The sequence below is a fragment of the Manis javanica genome, chromosome 10, assembly GCF_040802235.1.
Source record: "Manis javanica isolate MJ-LG chromosome 10, MJ_LKY, whole genome shotgun sequence".
NCBI classification, from domain to species: Eukaryota; Metazoa; Chordata; class Mammalia; order Pholidota; family Manidae; genus Manis; species Manis javanica.
This window is the reverse complement of record NC_133165.1, coordinates 15,354,974-15,378,410: the sequence shown is the minus strand read 5'-3', so window position 1 is coordinate 15,378,410 and position 23,437 is coordinate 15,354,974. Positions and strand designations below refer to the sequence as shown.

The following is a 23,437-nucleotide window of genomic DNA, read 5'->3' as shown; positions in this document are numbered from 1 at the left end:
ACAAATGTTTGACGATGCTCTTAAGGAAGTAAAACTCATATTGCACAATGATAGTGTTGATTTGAAAATCCCCTTAGGAGAATAAATTGGCAATAGCTAATGAATGCAAGCACAGGTATATATACCTCCACTGCTAGAGCTACTGTGGAGAAATACATGCTCATTTGCACAAGGGTGTCTGTTACAGCATTGTTTCAATATGGCTGTTGATACAGCAAAAATAAATTATTAGAACCATACTTCACATCATATCCAATATCTACTCCACATGTATGAATGAATTAACTGTAAAAGCAAAAATGTATAAAATGTTAAAGTATGTATAATACATTTATTTTTCTTATTGGGGCAGGAGAGAAGAAAACACTAAAACATAACAACAAGCCATATATGAAAATGTTGAAATATATATTACATTAAAATGGCAAGTTTGGTTTCAAATAGATATTAAAAACTAAAAAGACATATCTTACGCTTAAAAAATACTTAAAATGCATATAACAGAATACTGCTGTTCAGAACAGATAAAAGAATGATTACAAATCAATACGAAAAAAAAAGAAAATATATAAATGATGTGAGCAAGTAATTCGGAGAAAATATGATTAAAATCATACAAAAAATGCTAAGCCTCATTAGTAATGAGGTAAAAATTTAAATAGTATTCTGATACCAGTTCATACTCAACACATTGGCAAAATTGAAACAGTCACAATGAAAAGGTGGGTAAACATATGTAGAGCTATTGATTCTCCTAAAATACTGGTATGAATGTGGACTAGCACACCCATTAAAGTGATAACAATTTGGCAATACTAAGTGAATTTGAAGATGCGCACACACTTTGATGAAGCAGTTCCTTGTCTAAGCACACACCTCAGTGAAACTCTAGCAATGTGCATTTCAAGTTGTAGGCACAAAATATTCAAAAGCATTTAAAAAATAAAATCTGATTATTTTTGAGTTCTGTTATCTCATTTCTCAGTTTTTCTAAGTTGGATTTTATATGACATTGTTGTGTATTTGTTTCTTATGTAGTTTTCTTGATACCTTTTAGCTCCTTTTGAAATAGTTGGTATAGTTAATATTTGTTTATTTGTCTATCATCTCTGTCTGACTATTCACAGAGTATTTCTCTCCTGAGATCCTCTCATTGTAAGGATGACCTTTATTCTCTACTTACGGGATTTAACCTTAATAATTTTCTTTTTCTCATAGTTGTGTTAAATTGGGTTCCTTGAACTTTTAAAGGGAGCTTTGATTCAGATATGTTCCCTAACCTCACAGAGCTCCATCTTCTACACTTCCTGTAGAAGCTTGCTTCCTGACTCTACTCTGTCCTCCACCTTTACCAGGACATGTCTTTTCTGCCTCTCTGTTACCTATGTCATGCTCAGTTTGGATTCCACCCCCTGGTCCCCTGCCCTGGAAGCTGGTGGTGGCAGGTAAATTTATCCCTTGTTAGGGCCAGAATGTCCCCACTCCGTAGGTTTCCTTACTGCAAGCCCTTGCAGTGTGTTTAGAAAACTTCTGAATGCCTCCCAAGGTCAGTTCTAGTTAATGTCTCTAGTACTTTCCAGTGAACATCAGTTTGAGTGTTCTCTCTGCACACCCTTCTGTGACCCCCTGGCTTCCCTCTACTTCCCCCTCCCCTGGTGGCTTCTCACTCAACACAGACAGACACACAGGTGCATGTACATCTCTTATTTATTATTATTTGTAACTATTTGTATTGCATTATCTCTCTTGTAGGATCCTTGCTCTGGAAGATGCAAGCTGCCATCGTGTAAGCTGCCCCACTGAGAGGCCCGTCTGGCAAGGAAGCAAAGAAGGCCTCCAGCCAACAGTCCGTGAAGAACTGAGGCCCTCAGTCTGATCTCTCAGCACTGATTCTTAACAACAGCCCTGTGAGTGAGCTTCAAAGCAGATCCTTCCCTATTCTAGCCTTTAAATGAGTACGCAGACCAGGCCAATTCCTGTTAACAGCCTTGTGAGACTTAACTGAGGCAGAAAAACCAGCCAATCTGTATGGATTCTTGATCCACAAAAGAAGTGAGATAATAAGCATTTCTCAATTTGAGCTGCTAATTTCTCATGCTGTAATCAATAACTAATAAAACTCAGATGTGCAAAATTATGCATGTGCTTTATATTGCTGTATTATTTGTAATTCATAAAAAACAGAGACAACCTAAATATACCTCAATAGAATAGTAGTTAAATACTTGAAGTTTCATTCATAAAATGAAACATGGTGCCACACTAAGAAAAAACAAAGGATTTTCTTTAGGCAATGACATGAAAAAATAATCAAGATACTATTAAGTAAAGAAAGCAATGCAATGTAAAGTTCAGAGCATGCTGCCATTTATTTATGCAGTTCAAAGAATTCTGGAAAGATACACAAGAAACCAGTAACCATGGGTACCTATTTTGGGGAACTAAGGTGGGTGGAAACTGGGTGGCTAAAGTACAGAGGTAGGAGGGAGACTTTTAATTCTATAGTGTTCTACGCTTAATGACTTTGGAACCATGTGAATGGATTAACTATTACACAAATTAATTAATTGTTTAAATCTCCTTTTTCAAGGGAAAAATACATAAAATATTTAACAGAATGTATTTACTTCTTTAAAAATGAAAGAAAACATAATACTGAATAAGAGAAAGCAAACTGTATTCTGAATAGTGCATATGTTTTAATAACAAGCAAATCAATAATATGTAATTTTTTGATACTTGCTTATGTAGTAATGATTCAAAAATATGCATGGGAATGAAAAATTCTAAATTTAGGCTAATAGTTATTTCTGGAAAGAGAAAATGGTGAATGGGATGGGGGAATGGGGAGACAGGTATCTTTTACAATTTTATTTCAAATTAGTCATACAGAGTGAAAAAGTTCACAGAATAGCAGAAATATGGAAATATTTGGTGTTTTCAGTAAAGGAATTATTTAAGGAAAATCATTTAAATATATTTTAATGATAGTCACATAAACTGGGATTCTGTAAAAAATCACATGAAATTTAAAGATAACTATAAATTAAATAGCCATTGAACCTATTTAAAAGGGTTTATATAAAGAAACATAAAAGCTCATATACCTATCTTCAATATTAGGAACTGTGAAATTAAAATTGCTAGTATTATTAGGACCTATTGATTACTAATTTCATTTTTATATTCATAATAAACAAATCAATCTGTAACATAGCTGAAGCTCACTTTTGTAAAAACAAAACATTATAAGCTCACTGTAACAATAAAAACTAAACCCGAACAAAACAAAAATTGTAATATTTCCAAGAAGGCAGAGTCAACAGTAGGTATATACACTCATATATAAGTTGAGTGATTTTTATAGTACCATCGTAAGAAAGTCTAGGAATTTTTCTGTAATTCAGAGTCTTCCAGTTCAACTTATTAATGCAATATAGGAATAGTCTCTGTAACATCCTGAATAGATGGTTTTTCAGTTTCTATTTTTATCCAGTTGGTCCTAATTATGCCCTCCAGAGCTATGCAAAGCAAATTCAAATGCTTGTTACATAAACCCTTTCAAATATTTGGAGATTGTTTAAAATATCTTCCAAACCTTCCATTTCCAAGCTGTACATTCATAATTTCTTCAGTTGTTCTATGACAAGTAAGTTTAAGTTTTTCATTTTGTCAAATTCCTTTTAAATTTTGTTCTCAAAATTTATTCTGCGATTACTCAAGATGCATAATCTGAGTAAAAACGTCAACTCCTTGCTGGAATTAAGAAGGTAAATTGGACTTGGAGGAGATCATGGTAAACTAGACAGTTACCACTGTCTGAAACAGGTGAGATAGTCAGGTTAGGTTAACTGTTGTAACAAATAATCCCCAAATCCTAATTGCTTATGCTACAGTGCCCCATCATCTCCTATGTTCCTGACATCTTCTAGCTACATCCTCGGCATCAGTCTGACACAAGGGTAACAAAGTGAGCCCTGAGCATCATATGGATATGTTTTTTTCAGTAGCCATTCCTTGAAGTTACATACATCACTTTGAACGGTATTTGATCAAACGGCTACACCTAGTTTACTGGGAAATGTAATTTAATTGTGTGCTCAGAAAAAAAACAAAAGTGACTGCATAGCATTGTCTCTTCCAAAGGGATGATGGGTACTCAGTCCCAGCCTGTTAATAGCACATGGGCATGTTGGTCCAATGTTGCCAGATCTTTGAATTTTTGGGGAGCACTTAAAAATTCAGGTTTCTTTTTTTAAAATGATGTCTCCTGATTTTTAAATGTTGCCAACTAAATCACTCTTTTAATGACCTTGTATAAGTCAAATAAAACATATCTATGAACTAGATCCGGTCTGTAGACCAACATTCTGCAAACTTTGACTTAAAATATCCTACAAATGAGTTCAGGAAGGGGAGGGGAAGTGATCTCAGACTCCAGTATCTCTTCTCCTGTGGATTGTATCTAGTGTTCTAACACTAACACATTAATGAGCACTTGTAAGAAGAGTTGGTGCATAGTGTCACAGAAGCCAAGGGATGGGATGCATTTTTTTTTTTTTTTTTTGAGAGGGCATCTCTCATATTTATTGATCAAATGGTTGTTAACAACAATAAAATTCAGTATAGGGGGGTCAATGCTCAATGTACAATCATTAATCCATCTCAAGCCTAATTCTCGTCAGTCTCCAATCTTCTGAAGCATAACGAACAAGTTCTTACATGGTGAACGAATTCTTACAGAGTGAATAAATTCTTACATGGTGAACAGTACAAGGGCATTCATCACAGAAACTTTCGGTTTTGATCATGCAATATGACCTATAAACCATCAGGTCAAATATGAATATTCATTTGATTTTTGTACTTGATTTATATGTTGATCCCACATTTCTCCTATTATTATTATTATTTTTATTTTTAATAAAATGCTGAAGTGGTAGGTAGATGCAAGATAAAGGTAGAAAACATAGTTTAGTGCTGTAAGAAGGCAAATGTAGATGATCAGATGATCAGGTGTGTGCCTATGGACTAAGTATTAATCCAGGCTAGACAAGGGCAGCAAGACATCCACGGATGCAGAAGATTTCTCTCAAAGCAGTGGGGGTGAGGTTCTGAGCCTCACCTCTGTTGATCCCCAAATTCTCACCTGATGGCCCCCCTGCGACTGTGCCTGTCTTAGGTTGTTCCTCCCTTGAGGAATCTTACCCGTCTCTGGCTAACCAGTCATCTTCCAGGGCCATACAGGGAAATGTAAAGTTGGTAAGTGAGAGAGAAGCCATATTGTTTGCAAAGGTTAGCTTTTTACTTCTTTGCAGATTTATGCCCTCTGGCTTCTATGCCCAGCACTTGTCTCGAGGTATCTTTACCACCTGGAGGAATTATGATACTCGGTAAATTCGATATGAGGCACGAATTCTATTTAAGGTTTGTAATTAGGAAGGAAGAAGAAAAGCTATAGATGTAGCATATGAAGGAAACTTGGGAGGATTGATTATTTCATTGACATATCTTCTTGTATAGTACCTTAAGTATGTATAGGTTTTAAACTACTAACTAATTTGCACACACATATTAACATAATAGGAATACGGTGACATAAACAAAGCAAATCTATAATTACCAGCCATCTCCAGTGAAGCCAAGAAAACCATTTAGGCACCCTAGGCATTTGTGAAAATTTATCTATAATATGATGGATATTTTCCAACTGTACTTGAACCATCAGACAAATTAAAGCAGCCCATTTCTGGGATCTGTTCACATCCCATATGTTCTTTTAACCATAGATAGTCTATAGTCATGAGATTTTGGGGTGCTACAACTTGCACCCCTCCCAACTCCTGGTTGAGTTCCAACAGTACAGATCCAGTCAAATTCGTTGTCTCACTGTATGCACATGCCAGCCTAGACATCTCCCTCCTCCTTCTTATGGCAAGTCCAGGAGACGGTGGGCTGGATGCAGCCACAACCGCAGCATCGTCCGGATCCCTGTGGAGGCTTTTTGATGATCATCCCCCGGCACAAGTCCTCCAGAGAGTGCTGATGCCGGAAGCTCCTCCTCATATCGTATCTTAGTTCATTTTCTGGGTATCCAAGCTAGGCCTTGATCTTCTGCGTAGAAACAAACAGACCCTTTGCCCACACTTTGACATGCCCTCTATACCACTGTGCAGAACTCATTGGAGGTCAGCACACAGTAACTGCTTTTTTTTTTTTTTTTAATTAAGAGAAAGGAATATTATCAGAAAAGAGTACCTCCATAGCTGATCATCTGACACCCTTTAAGTGATCAACATTAAGGATATTTAAAGCATGCGTTGATCTTTGATTTACCAATAGTTTTATCCTGTTAACGAGTAATCCCCTTTTCTTTCTTTCTTTCTTTCTTTCTTTTTTTTTTTTTTTTTTTAATTTTTAATCTACCCTTACATGAAGAATACTATGTTTACTATGCTCTCCCCTATATCAGGTCCCCCCTAACAACCCCATTACGGTTACTGTCCATCAGCTTAGCAAAATGTGGTAGAGTCACTACTTGTCCTCTCTGTGTTGTGCAGCCCACCCTCCCCTTTCTCCCACCCGCCCATGCATGCTAATCTTAATACCCCCCTTCTTCTTCCCCCCCCTTATCCCTCCCTGCCCACCCATCCTCCCCAGTTCCTTTCCCTTTGGTACCTGTTAGTCCATTTTTGGGTTCTGTAATTCTGCTGCTGTTTTGTTCCTTCAGTTTTTCCTTTGTTCCTATACTCCTCAGATGAGTGAAATCATTTGGTATTTCTCTTTCTCTGCTTGGCTTATTTCACTGAGCATAATACTCTCCAGCTCCATCCATGTTGCTGCAAATGGTTGGATTTTTCCACTTCTTATGGCTGAGTAGTATTCCATTGTGTATATGTACCACATCTTCTTTATCCATTCATCTACAGATGGACATTTAGGTTGCTTCCAATTCTTGGCTATTGTAAATAGTGCTGCGATAAACATAGGAGTGCATCTGTCTTTCTCAAACTTGATTGCTGCGTTCTTAGGGTAAATTCCTAGGAGTGGAATTCCTGGGTCAAATGGTAGGTCTGTTTTGAGCATTTTGATGCACCTCCATACTGCTTTCCACAATGGTTGAACTAATTTACATTCCCACCAGCAGTGTAGGAGGGTTCCCCTTTCTCCACAGCCTCGCCAACATTTGTTGTTGTTTGTCTTTTGGATGGCAGCTATCCTTACTGGTGTGAGGTGATACCTCATTGTAGTTTTAATTTGCATTTCTCTGATAATTAGCGATGTGGAGCATCTTTTCATGTGTCTCTTGGCCATCTGTATTTCTTTTTTGGAGAACTGTCTGTTCAGTTCCTCTGCCCATTTTTTAATTGGGTTATTTGTTTTTTGTTTGTTGAGGCGTGTGAGCTCTTTATATATTCTGGACGTCAAGCCTTTATCAGATCTGTCATTTTCAAATATATTCTCCCATACTGTAGGGTTCCTTTTTGTTCTATTGATGGTGTCTTTCGCTGTACAGAAGCTTTTCAGCTTAATGTAGTCCCACTTGCTCATTTTTGCTGTTGTTTTCCTTGCCCGGGGAGATATGTTCAAGAAGAGATCACTCATGTTTATGTCTAAGAGGTTTTTGCCTATGTTTTTTTCCAAGAGTTTAATGGTTTCGTGACTTACATTCAGGTCTTTGATCCATTTTGAGTTTACCTTTGTATATGGGGTTAGACAATGGTCCAGTTTCATTCTCCTACATGTAGCTGTCCAGTTTTGCCAGCACCATCTGTTGAAGAGACTGTCATTTTGCCATTGTATGTCCATGGCTCCTTTATCAAATATTAATTGACCATATATGTTTGGGTTAATTTCTGGGGTCTCTAATCTGTTCCACTGGTCTGTGGCTCTGTTCTTGTGCCAGTACCAAATTGTCTTGATTACTATGGCTTTGTAGTAGAGCTTGAAGTTGGGGAGTGAGATCCCCCCTACTTTATTCTTCTTTTTCAGGATTGCTTTGGCTATTCGGGGTCTTTGGTGTTTCCATATGAATTTTTGAAATATTTGTTCCAATTCATTGAAGAATGTTGCTGGTAATTTGAGAGGGATTGCATCAAATTTGTATATTGCTTTCGGCAGGATGGCCATTTTGACGATATTAATTCTTCCTAGCCATGAGCATGGGATGAGTTTCCATTTATTAGTGTCCCCTTTAATTTCTCTTAAGAGTGACTTGTAGTTTTCAGAGTATAAGTCTTTCACTTCCTTGGTTAGGTTTATTCCTAGGTATTTTATTCTTTTTGATGCAATGGTGAATGGAATTGTTTTCCTGATTTCTCTTTCTATTGATTCGTTGTTAGTGTATAGGAAAGCTACAGATTTCTGTGTGTTGATTTTGTATCCTGCAACTTTGCTGTATTCCGATATCAGTTCTAGTAGTTTTGGAGTGGAGTCTTTAGGGTTTTTTATGTACAGTATCATATCATCTGCAAATAGTGACAGTTTAACTTCTTCTTTACCAATCTGGATTCCTTGTATTTCTTTGTTTTGTCTGATTGCCGTGGCTAGGACCTCCAGTACTATGTTAAATAACAGTGGGGAGAGTGGGCATCCCTGTCTGGTTCCCGATCTCAGTGGAAATGCTTTCAGCTTCTCGCTGTTCAGTATAATGCTGGCTGTGGGTTTATCATAGATGGCCTTTATTATGTTGAGGTACTTGCCCTCTATTCCCATTTTGCTGAGAGTTTTTATCATGAATGGATGTTGAATTTTGTCAAATGCTTTTTCAGCATCTATGGAGATGATCATGTGGTTTTTGTCTTTCTTTTTGTTGATGTGGTGGATGATGTTGATGGATTTTCGAATGTTGTACCATCCTTGCATCCCTGGGATGAACCCCACTTGGTCATGGTGTATGATCCTTTTGATATACTGTTGAATTCTGTTTGCTAATATTTTATTGAGTATTTTTGCATCTACATTCATCAGGGATATTGGTCTGTAATTTTCTTTTTTGGTGGGGTCTTTTCCTGGTTTTGGTATTAGGGTGATGTTGGCTTCATAGAATGAGTTTGGGAGTATTCCCTCTTCTTCTATTTTGTGGAACACTTTAAGGAGAATGGGTATTATGTCTTCTCTGTGTGTCTGATAAAATTCCGAGGTAAATCCGTCCGGCCCCGGGGTTTTGTTCTTGGGTAGTTTTTTGATTACTGTTTCAATTTCTTTGCTTGTAATTGGTTTGTTTAACTTTTGTGTTTCTTCCTTGGTCAGTCTTGGGAGGTTGTATTTTTCTAGGAAGTTGTCCATTTCTTCTAGGTTTTCCAGCTTGTTGGCATATAGGTTTTCATAGTAGTCTTTAATAATTCTTTGTATTTCTGTGGAGTCTGTCGTGATTTTTCCATTCTCATTTCTGATTATGTTGATTTGTGTTGACTCTCTTTTTCTCTTAATAAGTTGGGCTAGAGGCTTATCTATTTTGTTTATTTTCTCAAAGAACCAGCTCTTGGTTTCGTTGATTTTTGCTATTGTTTTATTCTTCTCAATTTTGTTTATTTCTTCTCTGATCTTTATTATGTCCCTCCTTCTGCTGACTTTAGGCCTCATTTGTTCTTCTTTTTCCAGTTTTAATAATTGTGATGTTAGACTATTCATTTGGGATTGTTCTTCCTTCTTCAAGTGTGCCTGGATTGCTATATACTTTCCTCTTAAGACTGCTTTCGCTGCATCCCACAGAAGTTGGGGCTTAGTGTTGTTGTTGTCATTTGTTTCTATATATTCCTTGATCTCTATTTTGATTTGTTCATTGATCCATTGATTATTTAGTAGCATGTTGTTAAGCCTCCATGTGTTTGTGAGCCTTTTTGTTTTCTTTGTAGAATTTATTTCTACTTTCATACCTTTGTGGTCTGAAAAATTGGTTGGTAGAATTTCAATATTGTGGAATTTACTGAGGCTCTTTTTGTGAGCTAGTATGTGGTCTATTCTGGAGAATGTTCCATGTGCACTTGAGAAGAATGTATATTCTGTTGCTTTTGGATGTAAAGTTCTATAGATGTCTATTAGGTCCATCTGTTCTAGTGTGTTGTTCAGTGCCTGTGTGTCTTTACTTATTTTCTGCCCGGTGGATCTATCCTTTGGGGTGAGTGGTGTGTTGAAGTCTCCTACAATGAATGCATTGCAGTCTATTTCCCTCTTTAGTTCTGTTAGTATTTGCTTCACATATGCTGGTGCTCCTGTATTGGGTGCATATATATTTAGAATGGTTATATCCTCTTGTTGGACTAAGCCCTTTATCATTATGTAGTGGCCTTCTTTATCTCTTGTTACTTTCTTTGTTTTGAAGTCTATTTTGTCTGATATTAGTACTGCAACCCCTGCTTTCTTCTCACTGTTGTTTGCCTGAAATATGTTTTTCCATCCCTTGACTTTTAGTCTATGCTTATCTTTGGGTTTAAGGTGAGTTTCTTGTAAGCAGCATATAGATGGGTCTTGCTTTTTTATCCATTCTATTACTCTATGTCTTTTGATTGGTGCATTAAGTCCATTTACATTTAGGGTGACTATTGAAAGATATGTACTTATTGCCATTGCAGGCTTTAGATTCGTGGTTACCAAAGGTTCAAGGTTAGCTTCTTTAGTATCTTACTGCCTAACTTAGCTCGCTTATTGAGCTGTTATATACACTGTCTGGAGAGTCTTTTCTTCTCTCCCTTCTTATTCCTCCTCCTCCATTCTTCATATGTTGTGTGTTTTGTTCTGTGCTCTTTTTAGGGATGCTCCCATCTAGAGCAGTCCCTGTAGGATGCCCTGTAGAGGTGGTTTGTGGGAAGCAAATTCCCTCAGCTTTTGCTTGTCTGGGAATTGTTTGATCCCACCATCATATTTAAATGATAGTCGTGCTGGATACAGTATCCTTGGTTCAAGGCCCTTCTGTTTCATTGCATTAAGTATATCATGCCATTCTCTTCTGGCCTGTAGGGTTTCTGTTGAGAAGTCTGATGTTAGCCTGATTGGTTTTCCTTTATAGGTGACCTTTTTCTCTCTAGCTGCCTTTAAAACTCTTTCCTTGTCCTTGATCCTTGCCATTTTAATTATTATGTGTCTTGGTGTTGTCCTCCTTGGATCCTTTCTGTTGGGGGTTCTGTATAATTCCATGGTCTGTTCGATTATTTCCTCCCCCAGTTTGGGGAAGTTTTCAGCAATTATTTCTTCAAAGACACTTTCTATCCCTTTTCCTCTTTCTTCCTCTTCTGGTATCCCTATAATACGAATGTTTTTCCTTTTGTATTGGTCACATATTTCTCTTAGTGTTGTTTCATTCCTGGAGATCCTTTTATCTCTCTCTCTGTCAGCTTCTATACGTTCCTGTTCTCTGGCTTCTATTCCTTCAATGGCCTCTTGCATCTTATCCATTCTGCTTATAAATCCTTCCAGGGATTGTTTCACTTCTGTGATCTCTTTCCTGACATCTGTGATCTCCTTCCGGACTTCATCCCACTGCTCTTGCATTTTTCTCTGCATCTCATCCCATTGCTCTTGCATTTTTTTCTGCATCTCTGTCAGCATGTTCATGATTTTTATTTTGAATTCTTTTTCAGGAAGACTAGTTAGGTCTGTCTCCTTCTCAGGTGTTGTCTCTGTGATCTTTGTCTGCCTGTAGTTTTGCCTTTTCATGGTGATAGAGATAGTTTGCAGAGCTGGTACAAGTGACCGCTGGAAGAGCTTCCCTTCTTGTTGGTTTGTAGCCTTTTTCTGGGAGAATAGCGACCTCTAGTGGCTTGTGCTGGGCAGCTGTGCACAGACAGGGCTTCTGCTTCCTGCCCAGTTGCTTTGGGGTTTATCTCCGCTGTTGCTGTGGGCTTGGCCTGGCTGGGGCTGTTCCTCCAAAATGGTGGAGCCCCGTTGGAGGGGGAGCAGCCAGGAGACTATTTATCTCCGTAAGGGGCCTCTGTGCTCCCTGCTGCCCAGGGGGTTAGAGTGCCCAGAGATCCCCAGATTCCCTGCTTCTGGTCTAAGTGACCTGTCCTGCCCCTTTAAGATTTCCAAAAAGCACTCTCCAAACCAAAACAACAACAGCAACAATGAGAGAGGGAACAGAAAGAAAGAGAAAAAAAAAAAGGAAAAAAAAGGAAAAAACAAGCGATTGTTTTTTTTTTTTTTTTTTTTGTCCTCAGGTGCCGGTCACAGGCACCCGCTCACTGGTCCTGCTGCCCTGTCTCCCTAGCACCAGGGTCCCTGTCCTTTCAAGGCTTCCAAAAAGCACCCACCCACCGGTCCCGCAGGGAAGGAACGCTCAATATTCTTTGTCCTCAGGCACTGGTCCCACGCACCCGCTCACCAGTCCCGCCGCCCTGCCTCCCTAGCACCGGGGTCCCTGTCCCTTCAAGGCTTCCAAAAAGCACTCGGCAAAAAGAGAGAAAAAAAAGGGGAAAAACGCGCGATTTCTTCCGTCCTCAGGTGCTGGTCTCAGGCACCCACCCACCGGTCCCACAGGGAAAAATGCGGGATATTCTTTGTCCTCAGGTGCCGGTCCCAGGCACCCGCTCACCAGTCCCGCCGCCCTGCCTCCCTAGCACCGGGGTCCCTGTCCCTTTTAGGCTTCCAAAAAGCACTCGCAGAAAAGAGAAAAAAAAAAGGGGAAAAACGCGCGATTTCCTCTGTCCTCAAGTGCCGGTCTCAGGCACCTGCCCACCGGTCCCGCAGGGAAAAACGGGGGATATTCTTTGTCCTCAGGCGCCGGTCCCAGCCACCCGCTCACCAGTCCCGCCACCGTGCCTCCCTAGCACTGGGGTCCCCGTCCCTTCAAGGCTTCCAAAAAGCGCTCGCCCAAAAGAGAAAAAAAAAAAAAGGGGAAAAACGCGCGACCTCCTCCGTCCTCAGGCACCGGTCTCAGGCACCCGCCCCCAGGTCTCGCAGGGAGAAACGCGGGATATTCTTTGTCCTCCGGCGCCGTTCCCAGGCACCTCCTCACCGGTCCCGCCACCCTGCCTCCCCAGCAACGGGGGCCCGTCCCTCTAAGGCTTCCAAAAAGCGCTCGCCAAAAAAAAAAAAAAAAAAAAAAAAACCGCTCCGGTTTCTCTCCACCCGCCGGGAGCCGGGGGGAGGGGCGCTCGGGTCCCGCCGGGCTGGGGCTTGTATCTTACCCCCTTCACAAGGCGCTGGGTTCTTGCAGGTGTGGATGTGGTCTGGATGTTGTCCTGTGTCCTGTGGTCTCTATTTTAGGAAGATTTTTCTTTGTTATATTTTCATAGCTCTATGTGTTTTTGGGAGGAGATTTCCACTGCTCTACTCACGCCGCCATCTTGGCTCCGCCTCGGGATGCATTTTTGTAAACAACAGTGATCCACAAAGTTACACCCAGTAAACTACGACAGGACTCAAAGGCCACTGGATCCTGAAAATTGAACCCAAGGACTAGCCACAAATCTGTAGTACAGTTAAGCTCCCAGGCCTCCTGAAACCTGCAATGCCATTGGCGAAAGGCTGCATATGAACAGAAATGTGTGCAACATACTACAGTCTAGATGTTGCGGCATAGACCTAATACATATAAATGCAGAGAGAGAAATCTTCATTCTAAGGTGTGGTATTTATGAAAAGCTTTGTGAGGTAGGGGAGACTTGAAGTAGGGCTTGCAAAATAAAATAATGGAGAACCTGTGTATATTCACATAAGTAGAAATGTGGTAAAGAAGGAATGGATAGGAATTCTAAAGAGCGGAATTAACTCTTGAGTTCTGCCTTAACTAAATTCCTGAGTGGCAGAAGCTCCTAATTATCTCCTAATCACTATTCTCACTTTCTTTTCGATTTTTAGCTGGGCACATGACTTCCTTGCCTTTAGGTTTGACCATATGTCTAAACTCTAGCTAATGGATATAAGAGTAGGGTGTGCAACTTCCAGAAAATGTTCTGAGAATCTTAAAATTTTCATCTCTTCCTCCTTTCTGGCTAGACAAGCATCTACATGCTGAAACTCCAGCAGCTGTCAGGGGCCCTGAGGTGGCCTTGGGAATGGAAGCCCTTTTTACAGCAAGTCAGCAAGACAGGAGCCTGGGCTGGAAAACTTTGTGCTCCCTGAATAAAAGAAATAAATATGTCTCTTACTTATGCCACAGGTGTTCTGCTCATTTGTTACTGTTTTCTCTTAATTTTTGCTTTTTTTCCCAATACTCAAACTTGAATACATTACCTCCCTGCGCTGGAATTCCCTTAACACAGGAAGATACAACTATTAAATAGTTCCACTGCCATCTTTAACATCTTTAACATTGCAGATGACTCAGGAGTAAATTTTTTAAACCTATTTTTAAAGGACTTTTAGAAAGGAAATTTTTTTTTAAAGAAATACTTTAAGGAAGAAATTTTTAAAAATAAATTTGAACATCATGTCATGTCACAGTTTGCATCAATATGTCTCACAGAAATGGGAAAATTCGGCCAAGGTATCAAGGTATCTCAAATGTACAGACATTTCTCTTTGAGAAAATGCATAATGCTATATATCATACCTAGAATGGAATAGGATATATTCCAATAGAAATTGGAAAGAAAAAATATTCCAAATCTGCTCATTCATTAATATTACACTAATAAAACATCGTTAATGATAGTATTACAATTTTTATAACTGATTCTTTAAAACAGGTGATTAACATTAGCTTCAACCAGGACACCATTTCCCAAAGAACATTCAGCTGAATACAAATCTTCATAAGAAATAAAAAAATATGTGTTCTGGGGTGAAATAACCGTTCATTCCACTTTTATCCATATTTCCTTTTGGGAAATTCACCATTAGACTAGGAAAAGCCCTGAGCTATCTCAAACAAGCAGATAAACAAAAACATTTATCTTTGTTGAATCAGTTATTTCTGCAACATATTTGACCACAACAATATATCTCTTCAGAAGAGAGATTGGGTAACAGTTCTAGGTGGTACATTTTTCCAGAATTCTTTCTCTATATATTGCTGCATCTCCATTTAGGAAAGTAAACAAAGCCCAAAGGTAACAGATAAATTGAAATCAGTTTGCTATTTCACAGAACATTCTGCAAGAAAACTGTTGGTAAGCCACAGCTTGAGGTTCTCAGAGGATAACAAGAGTGATCAGTGAGCTTGGTTTAGACATTACACATTTAATTTTGCCTTCTGGCTGTGTCTCTTGTAGCAAAACTCAGCTTTGAATCAACAATGCTATTACCACATTATGTTACACCCTGGACTTGATGTCCTTGAAGAAAGATTTAAAAACAGAATTTTAGTGCTTGCTTCTAGGGCTTTCCCTAGCCATAAACCTCATAGTTTACACAAACAACATATATTTGTTTCTTTATGCAGTAAAAATGGAAGCGAGAGACTAACAAGTGAGCAAAGTAAGATATGAAAATAAAAACACAGTACTGTGAAGTATCTCCTTTTTGGTACAGAACAATATTTCTGTTCTTTTAAACATTTTGTCTAACAAGAGAGCAGAAATCTTCTAGAGACTAGGAGAAGCTATCTGGTGATTTTATACAATATCACTATTAAAAACAACCTCTATTTTTCCCAATTGTAATTTATCTGAAGACTCATTCTTTTGAGAGTTCAGTGATTGTGCCCAGGGAAACAGATTTTTCTTTAATTTCTTTTTAGCATTGAAGAAAATGGGCTAAAAGCTGTTTTCATTATTTAAAACACCTCCATAGATATTTAATACAAAAGTAAGGAATGGAAAGAAAAACTGGCGTATGTCAGGAATCATAAATTCAAGAAGTGGCTGAGAGTCCAAAATATTTTGAGAAGTGCCCTCAAAAATTATCTCAACATATTTCCTCTGGAAATCATAATAACAATCAAAAAGCTACAAAGGACCATGTTATAAACATGTACTTTTTGAAAACATAGAACAGATAGCAGGTTTTCAGTTTATTCAATTGCTTTACAAATGGATAAATTAAACATCAGTAAAATTTTTATTTTTATTTCCCTTGCACTTATAACTCTAATTACATATAATGGAGTGCTAAGAACAGTTAACAGAATGCTTTTATAGAAATATAGCAGTAACAGTGTGTGATTATTGATTTAAAACTGTCATTCCTGGAAAAAGCCCCCAAAATCAGTAAGTGTCAAGTAAAATATGAAACATTTGCTCAGAATCAATTATCAACTTCACATTTCAAAATATATGGCTGGTCATATAAAGCTGTTTTTGGTTATGATTAGCAACCATGTATGTTGTTAGGTTAAAACAATGGATATATTGTACATGGAAGCAAGAACATCCATGGATCAGACAGGAGACTGCCAGTGTTGGGATTTAGCCAAACTGAATTTCACTGGGCTGTTAATAACATGATTAGAGGTGACCATTTGTGTTTATTTTTGGAACCTGTGCATTTTATATGATTACAAAATGTGATAGTGCATACGTAACTCGGACTGGAAAATACATTAAGCTACAACAGACCTGAGGGTTGTACTTTCAATTTTGATTTAAATGTTCCTTGTCCACAGCAATGTTTTATGAAGCCCTTGAAATTATGGACCCATGCCATTCCACATAGCTGGTTTAACATGTGCAATGTTTGAGTGTTCTTCTGAATGACCAGCAATATTAATTAATATACATAATTTGTGACATTGTATTCTTAAAATCCAGCATATTATTTCACTTCAATCTACTGATTTAGTTTTTGGCAGGGGGCGGGAGGCAGAGACTATTAAATGTTCAAAGCTTCTTAATGCTATTACTACATCTGATAGAAATAACAGATTGAAAATAACCACTGTGGTTTCTCCATGGAATCTAGCTGTACCCCATTAAACAATGTCCATTTGCTGAGACATAATGTAATCACAATTAATCTGGAGCCTATTAAATTGCTGCACTGGCCTTTAGAGATGATTATTTTTATGAGAGTAAATTCTAAAAGTTTCTAAAGAAACAGTGATGTATTTCCTCTTTTTGTTGTCATACACCTGCTGCTGTTGTGAAATACATTGCTTCAATAAATAAATTTCATGTAACAAAGTAAGTATAAGGATAACATCTTAACAATATGTGTTTTAAGTTACAATTCTCTTAAGAAGAAAATAAAGTACATATCCTACTGAAATAAACACACTTCCTACCTGCTTTCATAAAAAGAAAATCTCAAGCATACTTTGGCTCTTCTTTTAACAATCTGAAGTCATTTTCATGACCACCAATTTCATGCTTGGCTTTAGAATGGTTATTCTTCTATCTCCTCCCTTACTGTTTGAAAGAAGAGAGGGGATGCGAACAGAAAGGCCCAAGCAGGTTTATTCCTCAACCTGAGAGGGACTCCTCTGTCCTGGCCAGCAGAACAAAGGAAAGACGGTCTCTAACAGGTCAAGAGGCTTTTTATGGCCAGGGCTTTGGCGGGCTCTTTGAGGGGAGGGGTCAGGGGAAAAGTGGGCTTGTGACTTGCTGACATGTCCTCTGGAGGATGCTTGCAGCCTAGGTAAGATGACACCTAGGTTCCTCTGAGATGGTGGGTGGGCTTATTTAAAAGGTGGTACTCAGGTCCGGATTCTATCATTCCTGGCTCTAAAAGGGTATAGGAAGATGGGTCACCATTCTTTGCTTGGCTACTTCCTGCTGAGATGGGGCGATGAAGGGGGTTTTCTGATATTTTGAAGCAGGAAGGCCATTTGGAGGTGCTCTCAAGTAGTTGCCTGGAAGATGGCTGCCATTTGATTCTGTAAAAATCTTTGGAATAGGTTAATTAAGCAGGGAAGGAAAAGAAGGAGCATGATAAAGGCTAATGGGGCCAGAGGAGGTAGAAGGTGAGGGTTGTAGAAGCTGAGAGTGTAAGACTTGGACTCAGGCCAGGGAGAGAAGGGTTGGAGCCCAGTGGCTGAGGTCAGAGAGGCTGTGTGAGGAGTGTACTTAAAGGGGCTGGTGGAGGGCAATTTTTGGGCTTCGGGGATAAGGAGTTCAGCTAGTGCTAGGACCTGTAAGAGAGGCCAGCCTTTTATCACAAGGTCGCGTTGTTTGGACAGATAGGCAACAGGCTGGAGGGAGTCCCCAGCTGGTTGTGCGAGTAGCCCTAACGCTTGTCCCTTTTTGCTGGTTAAAAGAAGAAAGGATTGTTAGGGTGAGGACATGATGCTTGTCTCAATTCTCTGCCCCACCTCATTCACCCCTCAAGGAATGTGGATCCTTGAAATCTTTCAAGGAAAAGTGGGTGTCGGTCGCTCTTCTGTAACTGCTTCCTGCTGAGTAGGGGCGTTGTCCCTGCCTGCGGCTCCAGCAGGCCTCGCTGTCCGCCAGGGAGAGGAGGGGCCACGGAGCCTTCTGAGCAGCAGAAGCAGACGCAGACAAGGGCGCGTGAAAGGAGGAATTGCGGGGCGTCTTCATCGGCGTGGGGGTGGACTGAAATCCTCTTCTGAGCAACATCTGGAGTTGGATTTTTTGTTCTGGAGGAAATAAACTTGACAAGATTAAGAATGAATGGTTGAATATGAGAATTAAAAACAGTAAACTGTAATTGAAATAATGGGAGGAAACTGAAACATTTGGAATCATAGCCAGATATTTTGAGGAAACTAGAATCCAGGATCTAGTCTGTTTTACATGAATGCTGAGTAACTTTTATCAGAATTTCTGGAAGTTTTGGAATGCCCAATTTGTACAAGCGCCTGTCTTTAAATCAATTAATTTTTAGTAGTACCATCCGGAGGTAGAAAAGTATCTTATCAGTCCTCTAGGTAATTCTGCAAAATTAACATAAGAATTTTACTACTTTGCTCCCCTCCCAGGATAGCAGCTCCCCTCTGGGAGCATATCAATCAAGGCCACCCACCCTGCCCCTGTAAAATGGAGAATATCTCTTCCCAGGATGGGGTGCGGCAGTGGGGGATTACTTAAAGGAGTGAAGGAAAGTAATATTGACAAAAGAACAATGTAAAGGAGGGGTTTGGGCTGGTATTTCTATTAAGCTTTTCATTCCAACAGCCAAGATAGAGGAGGGGAGCCAAGGTCCCGAGTGTTTAGTAAGCACAGAGACGCTGGCCCCGTGTCAACAAGGAAAGAAACCTAACTTCTTGCCACCACCATTGTTACCCGTGGATCCAGTGGTGTCGTCGTGGAAGGGGCCTTGGGATCCAGGCCCTGTCATTCGGTCAGTGAAGACACGGCCATGAGGGCCTCTAGGTCCTCTCTGGATGTGTCCAATTGCCTGGAGGGGAGAAATCTCAAGGGAGGGGCTGACTTCCCCAGAGGGCGATCCACTCTCCAGTGACCCCCTGTGCGCAGTGCAGACACGGCTCTGTAGGAGGCCTGAGATTAGGGCAAGTTCTTGCCCAGCCGCCCTGACTGCCACGGCGGAAACAATTGCTGGGCGGGTGTGGGATGGAGCCTTTTGCAGGCTTGTCAGCAGGAGGTCGAACCAGGGAGGCTAGAATCTGATATTTGGTTTTAGCCTATTTTCCTGAGTTTTTGTTCCTTATCCCGGTTGTTGAAAACTTTAAAGGCAAGGTCTACAAGCTCTTTTTGGGTCATTTGGGGTCCATTTTCTAATTTTTGGAGCTTTTCACAAATATCTGCGTGAGACTGGGAAATGAAGTGGAGGTGTGGGAGAACAAGGCCCTCAGGGGAGTTAGGGCTGGTGTTCAGAAAGGCGATTCATGAAGAGGGCTGGGTGTTCATCTGCCCCCTGGGTAATTTCCCTGAGGCGCTCATAGTTGAATTTATCAGGGTTTTTTTGAGAAGGACCCCGTATTTTGTTCAATATGCTCCAGATAATTAATCGAAAAGGAGACACAAACGGGGTTTTCCGTGCCTACTCCCTCAGAGGGGTAGGATGGGGTGACAAGCGGTCTGGGGAGGTACTGGGTGGGAAGGCGAGTGGGAGAGCATGTTTGAGGCTGGGGGGATGGGATTGGCTTAGGCGAGGCACACGTGCAGGTGGACAAGAGTAGGAGGGAGGGCAGGGGTGTCCAGAGGAAAACAGGCAGAAGCGCAGGCGGAAGGGGGGAGGGGGAAGGGTGTACAGAGGAAGCCAACCGTAGGGAAGGGATTTGGATTTTGCTGAGGCTGTTGGGGAGGAAGAGGATGATAAGGCGGAGGGTGATGGAGGAGGGAAGAGGGGGAGAAAGGCGCGATGTTGTCAGGGTAAGGGTAGGGGATTTTTGTTCGGTGAGAACTTTGGAGGGTTTCTGTTTGGTTCTCACCCTGAGTTCTTAGAGTCGGCAACAGGCATATAGTATGCAAAAGGCGTAGGGGAGGGTTTTGGCCAGGCAAGCCTCCTGGAAATTCGGGGACAATAGGAAGTTAAGGGACCTGGGGTGACTACTAACTAGTTAGGAGAGTTGCCTGGGCTGAGGCCCGAAGCTGTGAGAAGTAAGATGAGAAGAAACAAAAGGAAGGTTGCTTGGGGACAGGGTAGGCTTGGATTCAGGGAGCCTCTGAGCATTCGCCAGGCCTCTGGAGAAAGTTATCAAGATCTCAGGGAATTTGGAAATAGAAATTGCCCTCAGCTGGCCAGTGTGACCCATTATTAAGTTTATATTGAGGCCACACGGAAGTAGAGTAAAAGACCAGGGTTTTTTTGGTTTAATGTCCCCTTTTAATCCCAATTGGGAAAGATTACATAGGAGAGAGCTGAGGGGGTGTCTCCCGATGTCTTTGAGGGAGAATTGCCTGTTGTGGGAGGGTGAGAAAGCGTGGCCGGGGTTTGGGAGGCACGCTGCCGGGACGTCTCCCTGCGATAGGTTTCCTGACTGGAGGCTCCTGGAGCCAGACTGTCCTGCACCCCGAAAGGAAGCGTTGCCCCATTCAGAGCACAGGAAGTCCCTTGTGGCGTTCTCAACCAGAGAACAGAGAGGAGGGACAAGGATAAAGGAAGGGAGCCCGGACCAACTTTCTCTCGGCACCAAGAGAAAGCCAATGAGAGGCCAAAATCTTACCCTCCTGGGAATTGCAATGGATTAATAGCCATAGTGAATGTGTGGACTGAGGTCCGGCAAGATGGTCCCTGGACTGAAGTTCATGAAGGGGTGTTGGGTGAGGGAGGGAAGGGAAATGGGGTGAGACCCAGGAGGCTCTCAGGATCTAGGCTTTAGCCCTGGACAAGCTGTTTCTTAGGCTGCAAAAGAGCCCCTGCATGCGGCTCCTGCTCCCCGGTTTCGGCACCATATGAAAGAAGAGAGGGGATGCGAACTGAAAGGCCCAAGCAGGTTTATTGCTCAACCTGAGAGGGACCCCTCTGTCCTGGCCAGCAGAACAAAGGAAAGAGAGTCTCTAACAGGTCAAGGGGCTTTTAATGGCCAGGACTTTGGTTGGCTCTTTGAGGGCAGGGGTCAGGGGAAAAGTGGGCTTGTGGCTTGCTGACTTATCATCTGGGGGATGCTTGTAGTCTAGGTAAGATGACACCTAGGTCCCTCTCGAGATGGCGGGTGGGCTTATCACCAGGTGACACTCAAGTCCAGATTCTATCACTGTTACTTATTATGTAACATTTTAGTTTGTCACAACAGTGCTGAGCACATGGGAAGTTTTCAGAAAATATTTGTGGAATAAATGCCTAAGTTCTCAAATGAAGCTTTCAATTCTTCTCTTTCTACTTTGAAGTGGACAAAGAAATAAGATACCCAAGCTTTTTGGAAATGTGCATTCATTATTTATAATGTTGAATGAAGGCTCTTAGATGACAGACAAAATGCATGAATCTTACAATACCAGGTATTTCAAAGGGTCCTGATTTTTCCACTTGCTATTAGGTTCTCAGATTTGTTACAGATGTTGATGTTGCCAAAGGATGGACCACTGGATCCATCAGATGTGATTATCAGAGAGAAAATGACATGTGAAAAATAGTATGTTTGTCCTCTCAGGCAATACTGTTAGTTACCTGTCTTGCCAATGGGTTTCAGCCCCAGGCAAGTTCGCTATGGATTCAATGTGGCCAAAGAAAATGACAGCAAAATGTTCTCAGGTTGAAAGGGTTATACCCAACCTGAGAACTTTATTTCCAGGTGGCAGGTCAGTCACTAAAATCCCATTTACTCAGAGCAAGTCTCTATGCAGCAAGCCAGTCTCTGCTTCTGCGCCCCTCTGTCTGCACAGACATCCTCTGGGCCTCTCTGCACAGCCATCCCACACAGCCATCCTCTGGGCCTCTGTCCTCGGCGCTGCCACCACTCCAGCCTCTGCTCTGCTCTCTTGCAGCCTTGCAGAAGTGCCACCACGTCACACACAGAGCACTGGGCAGAGCTCTTTATATAGAGACGACAACCATGTATTGCCCACAGGTGTGCAATGAGCTAGTCAACCAGGGTCAGGTGAGAATCCTGGCCACAAGAACTCTCATTCTATCCACATTACCAAATGTAGGCATAGCCTTGCATGATTGTTTCATTTAGTTACTGGTTTAGATACTGAGAAAAAGTCACACACAAAGTTTATAACATGCTGTCTTTCCACATGTGAGGCCAGGATCAATTCTAAGTAATAGTACCCTGAGTGGATAATGTGGTATAAATTGCAAACTACAAGATTAGTGTGCATTCCATTGGGAACTCTCCAGGTTTCTTTATATATTCCTGAACTGTTCCCTGTGACTTTGTTCCTACTAATGTTTCCTGGGATGAATATATTGATACTTTGTCTGTTATATCTGCACTATAGAAGACTGAGACCTGTCTCTGAGCTCAATTGTTTTCATGTACTTGGAGTCTATTCCCAGCCCTCAATGATGTTGACTTGATTAGGTCAGGGATACATTAGACATTGGTGGCCAAAAACAAAGAAGCAGTGTTATTAGAAAATCATTTTTAGAAAATATCTGGATCCTGGGGCAATAGTCTTTACATCCAGATGTTGGATTTCTTATAAAAATATAATTGTATTGGGAAAACAATTTTATTTCTCTTTGTGTGCTAAATCTGTTTTATGAAGAGTAATGTCTTGCCAATGGGTTTCAGCTCCAGGCAAGTTCGCTATGGATTCAATGTGACCAAAGAACATGACAGTAAAACATTCTTGAGAGTCAAAGGTTATACCCAACTTTATTTCCAGGTGGCAGGTTAGTCACTAAAGTCCCGTTCACTCAGAGCGAGTCTGCAGGCAGCAAGCCGGTCTCTGCCTCTGAGCCCCTCTGTCCACACAGCCATTCTCTGGGCCTCTCTGCCTGCACAGCCATCCCACACAGCCGTCCTCTGGGCCTCTGTCTTGGCACCGCCACCACTCCAACCCCTGCTCTGCTTTCCTGCAGCCTTGCAGCCATGCCACCATGTCACACAGAGAGCACTGGGCAGAGCTCTTTATATAGAGTCAACAGCCATGTATTGCCCACAGGTGTGCAATGAGCTAGTCAACCAGGGCCAGATGAGAATCCTGGCCACAGGAACTCTCATTTTATCCACAGTAGTATAGACAGCCTGTGCTATGACATAATCTCTAGTTGTCAGGCTGTCTTGAATTTAGATGGCACCTGTCTAAAA

At 41.0% G+C, this 23,437-nt stretch overlaps 1 long non-coding RNA gene across 3 annotated transcripts in view; it reads left to right on the top strand.

The window, feature by feature from the left end:
- Positions 1–14,089, top strand: part of LOC108404598 (uncharacterized) — a 77,918-nt gene extending 63,829 nt beyond the window's left edge. For all 3 annotated transcript variants that reach the window (XR_001854964.3, XR_001854959.3, XR_005059167.2), the window contains 2 exons: positions 1,753–1,907; positions 13,936–14,089. This is a non-coding gene — a long non-coding RNA (uncharacterized lncRNA). The remainder of the gene's footprint in view (positions 1–1,752; positions 1,908–13,935) is intronic.
- Positions 14,090–23,437: the final 9,348 nt, after the last annotated feature.